The sequence below is a fragment of the Gavialis gangeticus genome, unplaced genomic scaffold, assembly GCF_001723915.1.
Source record: "Gavialis gangeticus isolate Ggan-Ray unplaced genomic scaffold, GavGan_comp1, whole genome shotgun sequence".
Lineage (NCBI taxonomy): Eukaryota > Metazoa > Chordata > Crocodylia > Gavialidae > Gavialis > Gavialis gangeticus.
This window is the reverse complement of record NW_017729022.1, coordinates 63,389,581-63,397,604: the sequence shown is the minus strand read 5'-3', so window position 1 is coordinate 63,397,604 and position 8,024 is coordinate 63,389,581.

Below are 8,024 nucleotides of genomic sequence, written 5' to 3'. Positions count from 1 at the left end.
AAAAAAAAAAAAAGGGGTGGGGTGGGGTGGGGAGGATCAGGCTGCTTGCCATAACGTGATGGAAAAATTGAAAGTTTAGTCCTCAGGGTTTTATTCTATGCCCCACCATTTCAATTTAGGGGGCATAGAATAAAACCTTGGGGATTAAACCCCATCATGTATACAGGCACCCTAAATGACCATTTTGGCCTCTAAGGTAACCTGAATGAATTCTGGGGCTAAGGATTAATGTCACAGGCCAAATGACCCATGTGAAGAGAGGAGGGTATAACCCACCACCTCTCTTATGGTGTATAACACTTTGTTCTTGCCTGTGTGGATAAGGCCAGATTTGCATATGAGTCATGTTTCTGACTTAATGAGCCTGTCATATGATGATCTTGTTGGCCTGGGACCCTAGCTGCAGCCTGGAGGGCAAGGTTGGGTTTTCCAACATTGTTTGTGATGCCAGGGACAGAGTAAATATGCATGGGCAGAACTGACAGGGTGTTGTAGATCATGACTGAAGAAAGCTGGCAACGCAGTGGGGGCACACAGGCATCCCAGGAGCAGCAGTGTGTACGGCACATCACAAGTTTCTACGACTTTCTGATCTCCTCCTTTACCTCTGCCCATCCCTAGAAGTTATCTATTCTCACAAGCACTGAAATATGAAAAGCATTGAACTAGGACACTACATCCCTGTTAAGAACATCGGCCGACCAACGGTCAGTGCTGACATGGTAAGAGGACACTTGGAGGAACTGGATGTATTCAAATAACTGGGACTGGAGGGACTCCACCCACAGGTATTGAAGGAATTAGCGAGTGTCATAGTTGAACTACTAGCAAGGATATATGAGCACTCATGGTGCTCAGGTCAGGTCCCAGAGGATTGGAAGAGGGCCAATATTACCCCAACCTTTAAGAGGAGGAGGAAGGAGGATCCGGGGAACTATAGACCGGTCAGCCTCACCTCTATCCCAGGGAAAATCCTTGAAAAAATTACCAAGGAACACATCTGTGGGAGCCCACTGGCTAATGTGATGCGGAGGGATAACCAACATGGGTTTATAGCAGGCAGGTCCTGCCTGACTAATCTAGTTTCTTTTTACAACAAGGCCACCAAGTGTTTAGATGCAGGAGTTGAGGTGGATGGACTTCAAAAAGGCCTTTGACAAGGTATCCCATACCACCCTTATTAATAAACTGAGGGGATTTGCCTTGGATGATTATACAGTAGAATGGGTAGCAAACTGGCTCAGGGGATCACACTCAGAGGGTGGTGGTGGATGAGTCAGTGTCAACCTGGAAAGATGTGTGCAGTGAAGTCCGTCAGGGCTCAGTTCTGGGGCCAGTGCTGTTCAACATTTTCATCAGTGATCTGGACGAGGGTGTGGGAAGCACCCTGTCCAAATCTGAGGATGACACAAAAATATGGGGTGGAGCTAACACCCTGGAGAGGAGGAATCAAATCCAGGCTGACCTCGACAGGTTGGGGAAGTGGGCAGAGAGCAACAGGATGCAATTCAATAAGGACAAGTGCAAGGTGCTGTATCTAGGGAGAAAAAAACTGCCATCAGACGTATAGGCTGGCGGATAACCTTAGCACCACTGAGGCTGAAAAAGATCTTGGAGTCACTGTTGACTCCAGGATGAACATAAGTCATCAATGTGATGATGTAGTCAGCAGAGCCAATCGCACCTTGTCGTGCATCCGTAGGTGCTTCACAAACAGGTCCAGGGAGGTGATTCTTCCTCTACACGGCACTGGTCATGCCGCAGCTGGAGTACTGTGTCCAGTTCTGGATGCTGCAGTTCAAGCGGGATGTGGACAACCTGGAGAGGGTCCAGAGAAGAGCCACTTGTCTGAGTGGAGGCCTGCAGGGTAGGCCCTACGAGGAAAGGCTAAGGGACCTTAACCTCTTCAGCCTCTCCAAGAGAAGGCTGAGAAGGGACCTTGTGGCAGCGTACAAATTCATAAGGGGAGAGCAACACGAAGTAGGTGATGATCTGTTTACCAGGGCATCCCCTGGAACAACAAGGAACAATGGCCATAAGCTATTGGGGAGAAGGTTTAGACTGGACATTAGAAAGAAGTTCTTCACGGTCAGGGTTGCCAGGATCTGGAATGGGCTTCCAAGGGAGGCTGTGCTCGCCTCATCCTTGGGGGTCTTCAAGAAGAGACTGGACAAGCACCTGGCTGGGAGCACATGATCCCAGGTTTGGTGACCCTTTTCTTGCCTGCCAGGGGCAGGGGGGTCGGACTAGATGGCCCACTGAGGTCCCTTCCAACCCTAGAATCTATGAATCTATGAAAAGAACAGGAGATGCCAATCGTGAAAATGCAGGCAGGCCTTTTGGCTAAGGGCAAGTGAGACTAGGGGGCATTTGAACCCCAAGGCCTCTGGGCCTGGGGCTTGGATGTAGGATGCCTGCCATGGATGTGGAAGTATCTGAAGCTCCAAGCTGAAGAGTCTGGGTGGTACGATACTTTCTGGTGATAGCACCACATAGACTTGAACAACTGAGCTCTGCTCAGGCAATGGAATTCAAAACTGATTTGGCTAATTTGGCCCAAGACACAACATTTCAAAAAAAGAAAAGAAAAGAACAATCATAAGAGATCAACATAGTGAAATGAATCACTGGAGCTGTACAGAGGAGAGGCTGCACCCCAGAGATCAGGGCTGAATTTCAAGCCAAAGCAGTATTATTACCAAAAAAACCCAGCCAGACTGCCCACTATCACCACCTGCAGCCTCTGCAAACACAGCCTCTGGAAAGCTGATTAGCATTCTGCTGTCTCCATTCCCGGCTGCTTCTTCTAATTAAAATAAAAATGTTGGGTTTTTTCCCCATCTTGGTGACTTAACTTGCTTTCATTAACCCTTGGAAAGCTGGTTTGTGGTTCCTAGAACCTGGGTGAATCTGACATCGTGTATAAGTTGGAGAGAACAAGTTTGGCAAAAGCTTGGTGGGATAGTTGGCAGACAGCACTGAATTGCTTAGGGAGTTAAAGGCTAGTAGAGGAATAAAATGGCCAAGCACTGAACAGGAGCTAACGTAGATGTGTGTGGGTTAGATATCAGGGGCACTGAGGGACTAGTGTGAGACTTCAGTGCAGTTGCTACTGTGACAGCAGATTTGTAACTGCACTTACACTAGGTTTAAATTTGCTGCACTGAGGATCAGTGGAGCTCAGAGCAGTCTGCAAAACCCAGCCAGGAAACCCAGAAAACATTCAGATGATTGGCCCATGGTCAGCTCTGTGCAGCTGAGTTACTCTCAGTACCCTGAAGCATAGGTAGTCAAAAGCTAGTTTGAGCATGTCTAGGCAGGCTGCAGGTGCCTCTAGCCCAGCTGGGAAGGAGGGGGAAAGCCTGTGGGTTAGCCAGCTGTGAAGGGTTAGACCGGTTCAGAGGCCCTTATCTGCAGCACAGCTTTAATGAGGACAGTGGTTTCACGAGTTCAAGGGCTGGTTTTGCTGTTCTGAATGAGCTCTCAGGATTCAGTCTTGTCTGAGGAGGTGAGGCATAGGGCCTGGCTAGGCAGGAAGGGGAACTCCTCCTCCATTTCCACCTGCAGTTATAGTTCTCTTGAGCTTTCTGCTGGTAAAAGCTGCTGCCTGGAAGCTATTCTGCTCCTCCAGGAAGGGCAATGCACAGGCTTTCCCATGCTCTGCTCGCTTGCTTTGTAGCCAGGCCCATCTGCCTGGATGGGGGAAGAAGGGGGCTGCCCTTAGCAGAATGGCAGCATTATACCTCCTTGGCTTTTGCCTTGGCACTTTGACTGATCCTTTTTCGCATGGGGAAGGAGAGTGTTTGAGCACCTGTCCTTCAAGAACTGGACTGGGCCCTTTCCCCAGCTATTGACTACAGCTGGGAACTGTGAGCTGGGCTTCTAGGTCCTGTTCTCAGCTTCACTAGGCTGCTGTTGTCTGTAATGCTGCAGTACTGACAGGTGCCGGCTGTTAGCCTGTAGGACAGGGGTTGGCAAAATGCAGCTCAGGAGCCAGATGCGGCCTGCCAGGCTGTTCTGTCTGGCCCGTGAGGCCCCTAAAAATGTAGACAATTAATATAGATCTGCCCTGGACTGCATGTTATGCAGCTCTTGATGGCTTGCCAAAACTCAGTAAGCGGCCCTCTGCCCAAAATTGCCCGCCCTTGCTGTAGGAAGTGTCCCTGCCACAAACAGCTTACAACTGAGCATAGGCAGATCTGAATGTCGAAAAGGGGAGTCCAGATGGTGAGGTGCATCTGTTATATATAGAATAACACATTTTAATCCCGTTAAAAACAAACTAGAAGCTTTGCTAATATACTAGAGACCTAGGGTTGTATTATTCAGTTTGAGATTGAAGCAAAAACAAATACAACATCACTGACATGAGTTCAAAACAATCTGCAGGGCTGTGAAATAGGAGCTTCATGACCAGAAGCAGCAAAAAGGCAGCAAAATTGCAGAACAAAGGATAGCTTGATGGGCAGAACATGAAAACAATTTAAAAGAAGGGAGGATTGTTAACACCTGCAGAATGAAGAGTTTAGAAGGGATCCAGTAGATTATAATGAGCCGTGAGGTCAAGCAACTCTCTCAACACTGCTTGACTAGAAATGCTGCTATTTCTAGGTAGATAGTTTTCAACTTTGGGTGAAGCAGAAATCAAAGGTGGGTGCAAGTACATCCATTCCCACCCCAGTCTGCACCTGTGATTGAGGTAAGCAATATGCACAAAAAGAACCAAGCCAGAGCTGATGTGCATTGCCCACGTTTATGCATAGGGTGCATAGCCAAGGAAGTGAACTTGCATCTCCTGAGCTCTGACACACTGACTGAATCATGAGACCAGCCATTCAATGCTTCTTGCCCCTATGTAAATCTGAGCGGGTCCCAGCTACCCTCTGCTGATGGGAGAGGAAGCTGGGGGAGGGGACCTTGGAAGGAATTGCCTGAATGTGTGAGTGTACGAGAAGGTTCATTCATGAAGGATTGCAAAGCACTTTAGTCCTTTGGAAGGTCCTGCAGACAGTGGAAGGTATCCCAGAAATGTCTTGCACAGGAGTCTCCTGGCACAAGCTGAGGTGTTGGTTTACTGCAGTAGCACTGCAGGGGCGGGTATATACCTCATACTGTGGACCTGCATTCTGGTAAGCGTGCCTCACTTTTCTTTTTTTAATCTATCTGCCTAGGCCAGTGGTGCTCAACCTTTCCCCTCCACAGGCCGGATCAGTAGTTGGTGCTCCCAACCTGGGGCCTGAAGTGGACTTGACAGGGCCCCATCCAGCCATGCAGAGTGGGGCAACCCAGCCCCAGCCCAGCCCAGCCCTGCAGGGGGGGAGAGGGCTTGACAGCCCCGCAGGGGTAAAAGAGGGAGCAAAGGGGCTTAATGGAGTCCCAGTCTGGTCCCAAGCAGGGGAAAGCAGCGTGGCCTAGCTTTGCAAGGTGCAGGGGGCACGGCCTAGCCCCAAGGGGGTCCCAACCTGGCCCTGCAAAGGGAAGGGGATGTGGCCCAGCCCTGTGGTGGGAGAGAGGGGGGCATCGCCTGACTTTGACTCACCACAGGGCTTGGAGTTTGGGCATTTGGCAATGGCAGAGGGTGGCAGTATTGCTTGCTACTGCCTCCCCACTCCCCCCCGCCAACTTTGCCAACCTGCAGGGAGCCCCATGGGCTGGATACCAAGACTCTGCAGACCACATTTGGCTTGCAAGCCAGCATTTGAGTACCTGTGGCCAGACCTAGTCCTAACAACCACTGCCTCCCCTGATGCTATGGCTGAGCTGAACTCCCCCACTGGCGGGCTGTGCAGCTGCTGCCTGTGGACCACAAGAGCATACAGGAGGCAGGAGCCTGCTTGCCCCTTCCTAACATTCCTGTGGCACCACGTAGTGCCACACTAGGCTGTTCCACAGGCTACCTCCTGAACCAAAGCAGCAGAGCTGCTCTCCTGGGGTGCTGCTATGGGTTTAATTAGTTCAGCGAGGGGGTGTTGGGGCTAATTAGCCCAGGTGCAGCACAGCGTGGATGCTGCTATGCTGTTTCTATTCCAGAGCTTAGTGCCTGTAGAGTTGGCGTAGCTATCTCTACAGCGCGCTTGGAAAGAATGTGGCGAGGCAGTTGCCTGTGCAGCTTTGCATGATTTTGCAGGGAGGCAATCTGCGAGGAGCAAGGCTGAGCTGGCCTGTGGCGGCTGGGGGTAGCAGGGTGCTGGGAGCTGGAAGTGGACTGTAAGGTGGAAAAGACTGAGCATCATTGACTTAGGGGAAGAGCCAGTTAATAAATAAACAGGCAGAGCCATTTCCCACTGCCAGGGAGACAGACTGGGATCTCTGTTAGGTTCTCCTGTCTGTACTCAGCCAGCAGCTGTTGGTCACTTAGTCACAGACTCAAACTGTGCCACACAGAGTGGCAATGTTGCTACCTATTTGCCATTAAGATACCGCAGAACAGTGGCCTTTGATCATACAACAGTAATACTCCACCCATGACAGCTGTCCAGCCCCACCCTCCTGCTGCACAAGGCTCAGTCATCTGAATGAAGAGCTGCCTCTGAACAAGTTTTGGAGAAGGGGACAGGAGGGGGTAGCCAGTAGTGCACCTGGTGCCTTTAAATATATCTAGCAATGAGGAAGAGAAGAGATTTGTATTTATTTTGGGAAAGGTTTGAGGGCAAGCCTGCCTTTGCAGGGGAAAAGCCATTTGCACTGCTCTATCAAGGGGAGCGAAACCTCAAAGGTTTTTGAGGGGGGTGGGGGGGATGTGGAAGCAGATGTTAGTGTTAGCAAATGAAAAGGTCTATAGTTAGGGACTGGAAAAGAGTATTGTGCCAAGTTACAAACCCCTTTCTGCACCAGAATCCCCTCTCATTCACCACACAGGTGTTCAGCATCTGCAGCCTCCTCCTGCATGATCCCAGACAGCAGCATAAGTAGCCATTTTGAACTTGAGATGCAGAGGCTGGGGTGTGGGGGAAGGGGAAGCTAGAGAACTGGTGCCTCTTCTAAACTGCTGCCTGGAATTGGGGTCCAGCTCACCCTGCCCTAGTTGTGTTACTGGTCCCAGCCAATTTAGAGCCCAGTAGGAGGTGTGAGCCAGGCCAGTGGCTCTCTGTTTGTCTGTGCTCTGTTCAATATGCCATCACCCAGCCCTGCCAATTCCCCCTGCAGCTCCCCAGTCCTCTTTAGCTCAGGTAACCTAATGAATCCTGTGTCATCATCTGCTAATTTTACCTCATCACTGTTCACCTCTTCTTTTTCCAGATCACTGATTAAGCTGAAAGGTGTTAATGGCTACCAGCAGTTGGATCTTGATCCAGAAGCAGTTGCAGACCATAGGGAAGTCTATAAGAGTGCCAGGCACTCTTCTGCACTCCAATATGAGAAACAGTAAAATCTCCTTATGCAGTAGAAACAGCTGGGGGCTGGGTGGCTAGTGTCTGAGAAGCTCTAGAGGGTCTCGGACACTAGCGTGACCTCTCAGCTCAGCTCTTCTGACTGACCCTGTGTGTGGACTCTTGAGGGGTTTTCCTGGCTGTCTGGCAGGGAGGCTGGAGGTAGAAAATCAGAAGTGCTGCATGTGACTTGAGGGATGTAATATCTGGGGCAAGATTCTTGCTGGAGTGGCAGCTGAGGGGGTTTCTGTGGAAGGAAATTGCCCCATTTGTGGTTTCCGTGTTCAGGGGAATGGGACTTTTTGCAGTTAGTAAATGAATCGGATCACCAGAACTAAAGCAAAGAAGTTTTGTATGCTGGGTGCTGGTAGCAAATAAGGCAGTGAAGGGTGCTGATCTGGGGTGCCCCCTGAAGCAGTGCCCTGGGCTAGTGCCCTGCTTGCCCACCCTTAGTTATCTACAGTAGTGTGACACTTAACATGTACCTGACTTGTACCCTTGAAAATACCCTCTGCCAGGCTCTGGGCCAAAGGGTCAGCAACATTGAACAAGGGGAGCTGTGGGACACCCTGTTGTGAACCATCAGTATGGATAAAAACTGACTCTGCTCTTGGTGCTTATCTCGTATCTTCTAATGATTTACCAAATGAAGGA